Below are 13,838 nucleotides of genomic sequence, written 5' to 3' on the forward strand. Positions count from 1 at the left end.
ACTATCCATTGACAGGGTCCTTAGAGCAAGGAGTACCCTTTCCTTGGTTTCTTCATGAAGTGGCTCTCATTTAACTGTCGTGGGCTGGTTAGTCTTGCCAAAAAACTAGCCTTTCAGAGAATTATCGAAATTGAGAGGGTGGACATCATCTTCTTACAAGAGACTTTTAGACTAATTGATGAGATTCTCCCTATCCTTGAAGCCCTCAGTTCTAGATGGAAATTCCATGCATTGGATGTACATGGTTGATTTGGAGGTATTGCATTTAGATTCAATCATAGGGCAGTCAAGCTACTCAACATTTGGGGAGGTGAGGGATTACATGGGGCTGATATGTTTTCTTCTGATCTTGGGAGGGATTTGAGATTGATTAACATATATGGACCCTATCACAATCGGGCTGAATTTGGGGACAATATCCTCAAATCATCTTACATGCAAGTCGAGAACATCATCATGTAGGGAGACCTTAATTTTTCCATTGGACATGTGGAATCTTGGGGGTATAATGCACAGATTGATCCACTACCTGACACCATTGGCCTTCTCTTAGAAGAGCACCATCTCATTGATATCCCCATGGCTCGGCCCCAACCCACCTGGCGAAATAGAAGAATTGGGGTCATTATGCTTGCCAGGAGACTGGATCGCTTCCTCATTAAAGAAGCACTTATTTGAAGTCTCTATATTTACAGACAATGGGTGGGATCGAGAGGATTATCAGACCACTCTCCTATCTATCTTGAGATTACTAGCATAGCTCATAAGACAAAAGACCCATTTAATTTTAATTCGACATGCCTCAAGGATGAGGATTATACCAAAATGGTCCCTGATTACTGGAAATCCCATCTCCCTACTCCCGGTCAATCTCCTATTGAATGCTTTGCTTCAAAACTTCTCTGTCTTAAGAGGAAAACAATAGATTGGGATAAGTTCAAAAGGACAAGGGATGATCTCAACCTCAAAAACATTGAACATGAGCTTGCAAATTTGGAAGATGCAGATGGAAGAAGTTTTGACTCTGTTGAAGCTAAAGACCGTCTCATTCGAATTGAAGCTGAGAGGAACATAATACTTAAGTACAAAGAAGAAACATGGAGACTTAGGAGTTGGGCCATATGGTTACAATCAGGGGATGACAACACTAAGTTTTATCATCATTTTGCAAATGGTCGCCGAGCCATCAACACTATATGGAATTTGGAAAATGAAACTGGACAACTGTTTCAATCCTTCAATCAAGTGGCCTCCATCAGCTCATCACACTTCAGTCAACTATTCAAAGCTCCCAAAGAAGCTACTCCAACAAAGATTATCAAAGTAGCTAGATTCTTCCCTAGATTTGTTGATCAGGAAGTTGTTGAGGACCTCACCATGCCAATTTCGATGGGTGAATTAGAAGGTGCACTCAAATGGCTCAAGAGAGACAAGAGTCCTAGGTCGGATAGTTGGTCGGTTGAATTTTATCTAGCCTTCTTTGAAGTGCTAAGAAACGATCTCCTCCATGTAATTGAATATTTTAGAGTCAGTGATCGAATGTATGATGCATTCAACTCAACCTTCATCGCTCTTATTCCCAAATCTGATTCCCCTCATACCTTCAACGAATTTCGACCTATATCAATCTGTAATTGCATTTACAAGATCATCACCAAAATCATTACCAACCGCCTTAAGCCTATTTTATCTAGCCACATCTCTCCCAAACAATTTTCCTTCCTAAGTCAACGCCAGATCCATGAAGCCATTAGAACCGCCCAGGAGGTTCTTCATTCTATCAAGATCAATCCTCAAGCTTGATTTATAAAAGGCCTTTGATCATACCAACTGGCTATACTAGAGAATGCTCATGACTCATCTAGGATTCCCAATTTCTTACATTAACTAGATCATGAGTTTCATATCCAATGTCTCATATAGTGTCCTTATCAACAGATCTACCTCTCCTTTTTTTCATGTTGAACAAGGTCTTATAAAATGATGCCCACTCTCCCCACTTATTTGTTTTTTTGTTCATGGAAAGATTTAGTCATCTAATTTTAGAGGAAAGAAGACAAGGCAAACTCCAGGGTATTAAAATCAGTAATAGATGCACCATCTCACACCTTATTTTTGTTGATGATGTCCTAATATTCCTTAATGGATCAATTTTTGACTCATTTGTACTCCTTTCTGTTCTCAATTCCTTCTGCCTAGCTACTGGAATGGAATGAAATCAACAAAAATCGAATCTGGTTGTTGTTGGGTGCTCTCAATATGAAACACATTATGCCCATTAAAGATTTCATTTCACACTCCTCCTCTTTGAATATGGTCTCAAATACCTTGGATTTCAGCTCAAGCCCATTCACTATTAAATAGCTGATTGGGCATGGCTAGTGGCAAAGATAGAAAGGAGACTGAATTTTTGGCACCACATATGACTATCTAGGGCAGGTCGCCTCACTCTTATAAAATTTGTCCTAGAAGTAACACCGGTGTATTGGATGTCTTTCGCCTAGATTCCAAGGGGTATTTTATCTAGAATTCAATAGTTGTGCTGCATATTTTTATGGAAGGGGAAATAAGAAGTCCATACTTACGCATGGGTTAGATGGGATCACATTGCCCTACCTAAGAAATGGGGAGGATGGGGCATGAAAAACCTTGATGCCTTTGCAAAAGCACTTGCTGCCAAAATGGGATGGCAAGTTCTCACTACAAAGAACTTATGGACCGAGGTGGTCATTCAGAAATATATCATCCCACTCCACCTCCTTGACTCGATCAGGTGCCCCACATGGCACAAATCTAATATATCCACTATTTGGAGAGCAGTCTTGAACTCTATATCCTACATTCATGATGAATTGGCCTAGATGATTGGATCTGGCAACTTAGTTCCCACTGGAATGGATCCTTAGTCTGTTTGTGGGGATGCATATAATCTTCCTCCAAAACTCATGCAATTTCTCACAAGCACAGGTATCTCACGCCTTGCCCTCATTGTTGAACCGGCTAACTCCACTATTTACTCTCAGGCTTGGAAATTTGCCAATCAATTAGGTATTCCAGATAATTGGCGTGATGATTGGCTCTCCTACACAAACGCTCTTTCTGAATCTCATGTTCAGATTACAGAGGGTGAGGATGAGCTCATTTGGGCACATGCACAGCAAGGTTCCTATTCTCCCAAGGATGGTTATACCATTATTTTTTCTGAACATAAGCCCCATATTATCAACTGGTGGTGGCACACTATCTGGAAGTTGAAGGCACCACCTAGAGCCAAGTTATTCATGTGGTGTATCCTTCGTAATAAAGCTCCCACAAGGGATAACCTACAGAGGCGCTCATTTCAAGGACCAACCTGGTGCATCCTCTGTCGATAGGCAACAGAATCAGTTGAGCACCTATTTCTTCATTGCACAATTAATACTTCTTTCTAGAACCTTGTACTTTCGTCAATTCAACCAACCACTAGATGGCAAGGTATAAATATCCAAGCGGCCTAATAATCGTGGTGGTTTGCATCTCAACCCATCAAATTAAGAAACCTTCCCCTCCTAATCCGTTGGTGCATACAATTGCATAGGAATAAACTCATCTTTAAGGGCATCACTCCTCATTGGACACACGCTTCTGCTCATCTCATCTCTCTATATAATAACATTTCGGAGGATGAACGATCACAACCACCATGCACTATTATTACTGAAATTATTGACAGGAATCTCCCTTGGGCATATTTTGATGGATCAACTCAGTAGAATGGTTGTGGTGGGGGAGTCCTACTTTACCTTAATGATAACCATTTCTTAAAAATTCAGATGGGTCTAGGAGCTCGAACAAACAATTATGCAAAACTCATTACACTCATACATTTGTTATGCTTTTCTCTTGAGAAGGGTTGTAGACACATTTAGATCTTTGGAGATTCCAAACTCATTATAAATTGGTTCAATCATCAATCTGTCTGTCACGTGCACACTCTCAGGAACATTCTAGATGAGACTTTCTTACTGAAATCACAATTTGATTCTATCACTTGTCATCACATCTACAAGGACCACAACCAAATTTCCAATAGTCTGTCCAAGGAGGTCGTGCACCAGCCACAGGGGCATTGGATGATCCAAGAGTAGTCAAGGCATGATTTCTACTAATACTTCCACAGACCATATGATGATCAACAGCATGATGGGGCAGTCAGGCCCTGAATTTTTTATGATCCAGATTTCTGACAATCTTCATATTTATGGTGCTTTCATGTATATATTTTAACAGACATGTAATTTTGTATCTATTTATCAGTCTCCCATCACCGAGATATAACTTTGATAGTTTTTTCGGATATGTGGCGATAGCCACCTTATTTTGCATATGCTTCCGTAAGCATCTACAACATGTAATTTTCAACATATTAATGAAAATTACGATTTTTCCTTGGGGAAAAAAATCTATAAAGTACTATAAAATAATATAAAACAATTTATCTATTAAGTATAACATTAAGGTAATTTTCATGTTTATTTACATTTTTTATTTTTTTAAATTCAATATAAGTGAGACCACATCACGATGACATCCAAGGAATAAGGAATTTTAACGTCCATGAAATTTAAAATAACTAAATAGCTTAATACTTTATTTATTTATATATAAAAACAATACTTGCTTTATAGTTTGATAATAAAGCATTTTCATTATGTAAACAATATAAAAAATATAACATTATTGAAATTTTAATATATGTATTTTTTTATATGAAAATGTTGTTAGATATATATATATATATATATATATATATATATATATATATATATATATATATATATATATATATATATATATATATATATATAATGGAAATAATTATAAGTATAATTAATTTTGAATTTAACTAGTTATTTAATATTTCAAATAATTAATTTACACAGTATTTGAATAAAATAAAATTAAATGTGAAATAAAATTTAAATCCGCATCCATATCGCTTTAAATTAAGTCCCTTTTACTCTCATAAAGTTTAATCTAAATGATTAAAACACACATTGAAACTTTAATTGATTTTGCAATCATCCTCAATTTTAAGTAAAATTAATAAAACTTAACAATTAAATTGCTTTATACAATTTAAAATTGTTGGGGCAAAAAAAAACAAGAGATGGTGAGCAAACAAAGTAAAAAATATCTTTATATAAATCATATTATAAACCAAAATCTAAATATATTGGAAAGGTGCATTTTAAATATAAATTGATAAAATAGTTAAGAAGTATAAAAGAGTTTAATTATTTTATATACATTTTAATTAATTTGGTTGTATATTTTTTGACACGATTTTATGTATGTATATATATATAATGTATTTTTAAGTATGTAAATAAATTTAATATTTTAGAGTACATTGTCTAAAATTGTAATTTAAATAAATGATTTTCAAATTTAAACTCAAACATAAAAGAATTAAATCGACGTATTGAAAATTTTAATTCAAATCCCTTTCCAACAAATAACTCCTCAAATACAAATGCTTTCAAGACAACCACTGCTGCCACCTACGTCATTAATGTATAATGTTGTCAATACAGGCAAGCATGTTCCTTGCAATTTTTTTGAGTATTTAAAAGACCACGATACGGAGTCGGGCTCGGTACCTTCCTCACTGGTTTTGTGGAAATGGAAAGATGTGTCGACTTCTGACTTCGTAAATTTTAGAAAGCTAAAATGTTGAAAAATTTCGTCGTAAACATTATAGGAAAACATCGAGTTTTTATATTGATTATTAAACAAAATTCGCTACAAAATTGCATTCTCAATAAATTTCTATTACTTAGCGTCAGTTTCTACCTTGCAATTTCATATAACTTCATATTTTAAATTGTTTTCTGCGTGCGTGGACATTTATACACAAACATGCCAATTATAACTCCATTTTATACATTTGTATAATTTCAAATGCAAGCATGCTTCTTTGCTTCTCGTGATTCCTCAATCCATAAATACTTGAACATACTCTATTTCTTTCTTTGATTCCTCTAAATTTGACTAATAGTTTTCACTTTTCACGAAATAATGGATTTAAAAGTCATTGCAACCCAATGTGAATAGTTGATTTTTTATTTATTTATAATAATTAGCAGATACTTGTGTCTATGTGTCAGGCCCAACTAAGGTCGGGCTTATTTTCTTCGCTAGCTAAATGTTTATGCCAATAGAACTCTGATGCCCCAACTATTTAAAAGACCATGATATGAAGTCGGGGTCAACACGTTGCCCATGGGACTTGTGGAAATGGAAAGATGGGTTGACTTTCAACTTCCCAAATTTTACAAAGTTAAAATGCTGAAAAATTTCGCCATAAATGTTATAGGAAAACATGGAGTTTTTATATTGATTATTAAACAAAATTCTTTACAAGATTGCATTTTGAATAGATTTCAATTAGTTGTGGTCAGATTCTACCTTGCAATTTCATACAACTTTATATTTTAACTTTCTTTCTGTGTGTGCCAACATTTATAACCAGACATTACAGGGAAACATGGAGTTTTTATATTGATTAATAAACAAAATCCCCTACAAGATTGCATTTTGAATAAATTCCTATTACTTGTGTGTGAATAGTTTTTTTTTTTTTTTTTTTTTTACATGCATGTTTTTATGCGTTGAGCCAAACTGAGGTCGGGGTTATTTTCTTCACCAACTAGATATTTAAGCCAATAGAACTCTGACTCCCCGACTATTTAAAAGACCACGATATGCAGTCAGGTTTGAGACCTTGCTCACGACTCTTGTGGAAATGGAAGGATGGGTCAACTTCTGACATTGCAAATTTTAGAAAATCAAAACGCTGAAAATTTATGTTGTAAATGTTATAGGAAAACATAAACTTTTTATACTAATTCTTAAACAAAATACACTACAAGGTTGCATTTTGAATAAATTTCTATTGGTTCTGTGTGCACAATTTTTTTTTTTAACAATGAAGACATCCTTATGTCTATGCGTCATGCCTTACTAAGCTCGCAGTTATTTTTTTCACCAACTAGATGTTTATGCCAATAGAACTTTGACCCACCGACTATTTAAAGTGCCACGATATGGAGATAAGGTCGACACTTTGCTCACGAGTCTTCTGAAAATGCAAAGATGGGTATACTCTTGACTTCGCAAATTTTAGAGAGTTAAATTCCTGAAAAATCTCGTCATAAACGTTATAGAAAAACATGGAACTTTTATATTGATCATTAAACAAAATTCCCTACAAAATTGCATTTTGATTTCCAACAAAACTTCGACCCCCCGACTATTTAAAATTAGACGATATGGAGTCGGGGTCGGGACCTTGCTCACATGGACTTGTGGAAATGGGTCGACTTCCAACTTAGTTGTGGTCAGTCTCTACTGGTCTACTTCTACATGATTGAATTCAAAGCATTGACCCTGCAACATTACATTGAGATTATTCCACCTCGATTTAACACTGAAACATTGACATTATTTTCATATTTACCCACAAACTCCATAATTTTTTTTTAAGAAATAAAATCACAAATTAAACCAAAGTTTGCTCGCAAGGAGATCTCAAAAAACCTCATCAAACATGACTTTCATATCCAAATTAAAAGGTGTATCATCATAAACTCACCAGATTTTTGTTGCTAAACTCTGGTCTGCTTCCCCCGAGCTCTATATTAACACCATCTGACAACTCTGCTCGTGGATGCACACACAAACAGGGGAATTCTAGCTTCACTGAAAAAACAACGCCAAGAAAATAACACAGAGCCTTTGAACAAGAAAGAGAGCCACAAGTTTGCATTTTGAATTCCTATAGAACTTCGACCCCCCATCTATTTAAAACTAGACAATAGGGAGTTGACGTTGGGACCTTGCTCATAGAATTTGTGGAAATAGAAAGAAGGGCCAATTTCCTGTTTAGTTATAGTCAATTTCTATTGGTCTACTTCCACAAGATTGCATTCAAAGCATCGAAACTCAGCTCAACAACATTACATTGAGATTATTCCACCTCAATTTAACACTAAAACATTGGATTTATTTTCATATTTACCCACAAACACCATAATTTTTTGTTAAAAAATAAAATCCTGAATAAACCGGAGTTTTCTCGCAAGGAGATATAAAAAAACCTCATCAAACGTGACTTTCATATCCAAATTAAAAGGTGTATCATCGGAAACTCACCTGATTTTCATTGGTAGACTCTAGCAATCCACTTCCCCCGAACTCTATATTAACACCCTCTGACCACTCTACTCCTGGCTACAGGCACATGGGAATTATAGCTTCAGTGACGGCCACAATGCCAAGAAAATAACGCAAGGCCTCTGAACAACAAAGAGAGCTCAAAATGGCAGAATACTAGTTTGACTGATTACGAATGTGCTTATTGATAATCCCTCAATAAATTGTCCACCAACACTATTAAATCCAATTTTACGGCACCAGAGGATCCGAATCAGATCTATAGAAGACTGTCAAAGAACCATGACTGTATCAGGTCGAACAAATCTCTAAAGAAATCTAAAACAGTGATCAAAGACACCCTGAACCAGTGGCAATGGAAACCAACGTGGAACAACGAGGACCTCGATCAAAACGCGCTGACCGAGGCCCATGGAGACTGCGCAGGAGGTCAAAGTAGCCCTTGGGAGCCCCAAAATGGGAAAAGGAGGCGATTTTTGATGCGCGATTCGTGCAACGCTGGGCGAACAGGGCCGTGAAGGAAAAGCCCGAGCACTCAGTGGCGTGGGGGAACCAGAGGACTGCGGGCGGAAAAAGGAAAAAGCACTACAACGCAACGACGAGACCCTCACTCTGGAAACCAACAGTTTTGATCGGGGCATCCTTAAACGGTAAGAGGTTTTGGACGAGAGCGGAGCGATTCCATACAATGATCGACGTGTGGCAGGCGGAGGTAAGAGAAAACCTTTGTTGATCGCGCGCTATCGGTCGAGCAAGTCAACCGCGCGAAACGTGCGTATGGCGTTGAATCTGGAGGGCCCAGATCGGACGGCTGAGATCGCGCTCGATGGAGGTGTTGGGTCTTGAAAATGTCATTCATTTCCATTACACTTTCACTATTATGTCCATTATATCACCTTCATTTCACTACTATGTCACTAAATTCATCCCACTTTCATTATCATTGGGTCACATTTATGTTTTTCCAAACTTTATTAATTCTTAGCATTTTTAAGTGAATTTATGGTTAAAAATTAGAAAATAATGTGCATATGATTATACTTAACAAGTGGGTTGAGATTGTTGACATGTGTAGGTCAAAATGAGACTTCTAGAAGACCCTTATGTGGCACTATAAGGCCAAATTCGAATTTGAGTGGAAAGAATCATGGGATCATGAGGATGTGTCACATCTCCTAATTGTATTGAAACTCTAAGAAGACATGTGTCTTATCAGTTCCTATTTTGATTAGGACTCTAGAAGTAGAGGGAGAGATTCATGGACTCTTATTAATGAGATGGCTTCTCATCTTTTTGTATAAATAGGAGATCTTTCTCTTTCATTTGTTAGCTTAGAGTTTAGAGCTTAGCTTGTGAGTCTTAGCTTAGCTTGGAGTTTGTAGTTCTTCTTTGATGGCTTTTGAAAGCTTTGGAGAGCTTTGTTGTACTTTGTAATTTTGAAGAATTTGAATAAAGCTTTGATGTTCTCAACATGGAAGGAGATGTGAAGTAGATGTCATGGAGCATATTAGAATGTAAGGTAGAGTAGATTTCATTTTGTAATTTTGTTTTGATTTCATTATGTCATTTGATTGCTTTCAAGTTTGATAGATTAGATTTTCCATTCATGCAATTTTAATTCATGTAAGTGTGTTCAACCGGTTGATTGTAGATTAGTTTTTCTTTACATGTTTTTGCATCAAATAGTGACATGAAATTGGCCTCTCTGCTGACTTTGTTTTTTTAGCTTTTCAATTCAGTTATGCTTTGATTTCAATTTTATTCATTTGCTTTGTTAGTTAGTTTAGATATCAAATTCCTCATATCATTGACGTTATCTCCTAAAGCCATAGCTTAGACTACCTGACGAGCTATCGGACTATGAATGATGTGATTTGATTTTAGCTTTATTTTGTTGCAATTAGATATCAAATTCCTCATATCATTGACGTTATCTCCTAAAACCATAGCTTAGACTACCTGGCGAGCTATCAGACTATGAATGATGTGATTTGATTTTAGTTTTATTTTTCTGCAATTAGATATCAAATTCCTCATATCATTGACATTATCTCCTAAAGCCATAACTTAGACTACCTGGCGAGCTATTGGACTATCAATGATGTGATTTGATTTTAGCTTTATTTTTCTGCAATTAGATATCAAATTCCTCATATTGTTGACGTTATCTCCTAAAGCCATAGCTTAGACTACCTGGCAAGCTATCGGACTATGAATGATGTGAATTGATTTTACTTTTATTAGTTTGTAGTTTTTGATTTGTTTGAGTGCAATAGCTTAACTTTTATTTATGTATTTAGATAAACAACAGAGACAGTGATTTCATGATCAGTATTTCATCTTTTGTTTGATTTAAGTAGCTGCATATTTACACTTTTGTTCAAGTACTGATTTGAGCAATAACAAGTTTTGAGATCTGTTGAAGCGCTAAGTTTTGGAAATTACCATAAGGGACATTAACCTTGTCTTGAAATCTCGATCCATACTTGACCTTTAAAAGTATTCTTAAGACCTTAGAATAGGCTTTCCATTTGCATTAGACACTTTAGGAGATCAACAAGAACAAAACCCCAAAACAAAATAAAAACTATAAAACAATGAAGTAAGAAAAAAGGTTAACTAAGCACATATGGTGCACCATACTTCATCAGTTTACGATACCCGGATTGATAATTTATGTAGAGCAATTTAAGACGTTAAATTGACTAGACATTTTGGCGTCATTGCCGGGGAAGTGTAATTAGGAGACCTTATTTCTTACATCTAAAAAAAAATTAATAATTCTTGAGTATGCTCTCCTCCTGCACTTTGTGTGATTTGGAAGATCAGAAAAATGATTGTTATGTAAAAAAAAAATTAATAATTCTTGAGTATTTTCTCCTCTTGCACTTTGTGTGATCTAGAGGATCAGAAAAAGAATTGTTATGTTAAAAAAAAAAAGGAGACAAAATAAATTTCATCATTTCGATTGATTAAATAAAAAAAAAATTGATGAAATCCAACTACTTTGATAGGTTCAATTGTCCAAGATTGATTGGTTATGGTTTGTAGTGTTCCTCAAAACATTGTATCTTGTTTTAATAAGATTTTGCAAATTAGCTGCGGAATGTGGATTGATTCCACAGCTAATTTCAAGGTTTAATAAGTTACAGGTGTCCAATGAAGAAACTGACCACATGGGCATCTCCAGAATTGTTCCGACATGGATCCTATCCTAGTCGCCCAGCCCAGATTGATAAAAAATAGATTAAGACCTCACTCAAAGTCTTGTTTTTAACACATTTACCTTGAAGTCTTTGCTGCCTAAAATTGAAAATCATTAATCCTTCTTATAAAATTTCACAATTTCAGCCAAAAAAAAAAAAAAAAGAAGAAGAAAAGAAAGAAAGAAAGAATAAGAAGAGAAAAGAAAAGAAAAGAAAAAGGAAGAAAACAAACTATGGCTATCTTGAATCCTAGCTTTCACTATGGCCTCAGTAGGAAAATCTGCATTCCTGTTTGAAGCCTTGGCCTTAAAACAAACCTACAAAATAAAAAAAATAAAAATAAAAATAAAAAATGCATTGTATATGCGAAAAACCAAGGGTTTGAATGTTAAACGATTAGGTAACAACGAGGAGGTGAATGCAAATTTGTAGATCCATGTTAACTCCATTAAGGGCGATTAGGTAACAACGAGGAGGTGAATGCAAATTTGTAAATCCACGTTAACTCCATTAAGGGGCCTCGGCATTGTCCCAACTTAAAAATGAATCAATGAGCTCAATACAATTATTGTTGCCACTTAGATTTCCACCGCCAACAAAACCTGCAATGTAAACAATCTAATTTGCAAGCTTCAGCAAAATTATTAAATCGTTGTTTTAAAAAGCCAAGGTACCAATATTAATTAAAAACTACCACTGCAACAATTGTTTAGCAACCCGTGGGTTGGGCATCATCATTTGACATTTCCTCTCTGGTTTCTTTGTTAATAAACTAGTAGAGAAAAGAGTTGTTCCCGTATCAGGTAATCTTAAATATTGAATAAACATGAGGATAATGGATCGACGATTCTCACTACGGATCGATGATTGGATCAATCTTCTGTCTTCAGATAACAAACATGTGACTAATTTCTTCTAGAGAGCCACGAGAGATGGTTAGTTGCCCCAATTCTTCAGCCCTGTCATTGCGCTTGTGTAATACACCTTATAGACAAAAAAAAATGCGTAATAGCTGAAAAATGTCAAACTTCAAATGCACGATTTGGAAAAATGGAGATGAATTTGAGAAAAATAAAACATGTGTTTTTTCGGCAGCAAAGTCAATTAGATAACCCAGAAACCGTTTTAAGAAATTCGTGGCGGTTTGGGAGAATTTCTCGGTTCTTTGAAACCCATTTTTGCAGGCCAGGAGGGAAAAACGAGATTTGAATTAATTAACTGACAGTTGATTTTCGACTGCTTCTGATTTGAAATCAATGGCGTGCTGATAATTAACTGTTTGCTGATTATACATATCCCACCTTTTGCCACTCGTCTAACACCTGCTCTGCCACTTCCCGATTAATAACAAGTCTAATTGGATACAGCTCTTTGTTGATAGACGTAACACCTGTTAACAGCAGTTCTAATTGGATACGGCTCTTTGCTAATAGACGTAACACCTGTTAACAACAATCTTAATTGGATGCGAAACCAACTAATAGACGTGGCATGGAGCTTCTTGGCATTCGATGCAGAGGCCATTTGAAAACTCACTCACATTTTGTTCATGTATATTTCCTATGAGTTAAACCCAAAATTGCCTCTAATTACATTGGTTGCCTGGAACTACCAGAGAGGAAGAAGAAGTATCAAAGTGGAATAAATCCCATGCAGGTAGTTGTGTTGATTGTTTTTAGAATTATCGCCTGGATATTCCTGGGAGTTGTCTTAAAACATGAGCTATGGCTCAGTATATGCATACTTGGATTCAAAACAGCATATCGTTGCAGCATGAAGCTGCACAAATAGTCCAGTCCGTGCTCAGGCCAAACAACTATGTTATTATCAAGCATGACCTTAGTATCCTTGATTATTTATCGAACTTTATCTATTGTTTGTATGGGAAGCCTGGGGCTTATTGTGTAGTAACACTGGCATTTTCAGTTAGAGAAGGGATCAATATCATTTTGGTTGGTTTTGTTTCAACTGAAAATCTCTGTTTTAAAGATGAATCACTCACTTTTAAGGTTGCAAAAACTCCAAAAGAAAATGCGGAAGAGATAAAAAGCTATGCACAACACAAGTATCCAAAATATGTGTAAAACTAATGGTTGGTTGTCTTTTAGCTGCAGAATGCAGCCTGATTCGCAGCTAACTAGCAATTCTGCAGCCATTTTATTACTTTTGTAGGTTACAAGTGCCGAGAGACAAAACAAGCCACATGGGTAGCTGGGAAAATGTTAGTACATGGATGGTGTCCTATTCATTTGATCCAATTCGATGAAAAAGACCCCGGTCAAAGGGAAGTCAAGTTGTGTGTTATTACTAAGTCGCCACATGTCAAGAAAAAAATAATAATTTTGAATCAATGAAATGAATAAGTTATTTGCTCACTTTTCTGAAGGTATTGATTAATTTTGGATTGATGTTGAA

The sequence above is a fragment of the Pinus tabuliformis genome, chromosome 2_2 (genome assembly GCF_031772625.1).
Source record: "Pinus tabuliformis cultivar Carrire ecotype Pingquan chromosome 2_2, CPIR1, whole genome shotgun sequence".
Taxonomy (NCBI): Eukaryota; Viridiplantae; Streptophyta; class Pinopsida; order Pinales; family Pinaceae; genus Pinus; species Pinus tabuliformis.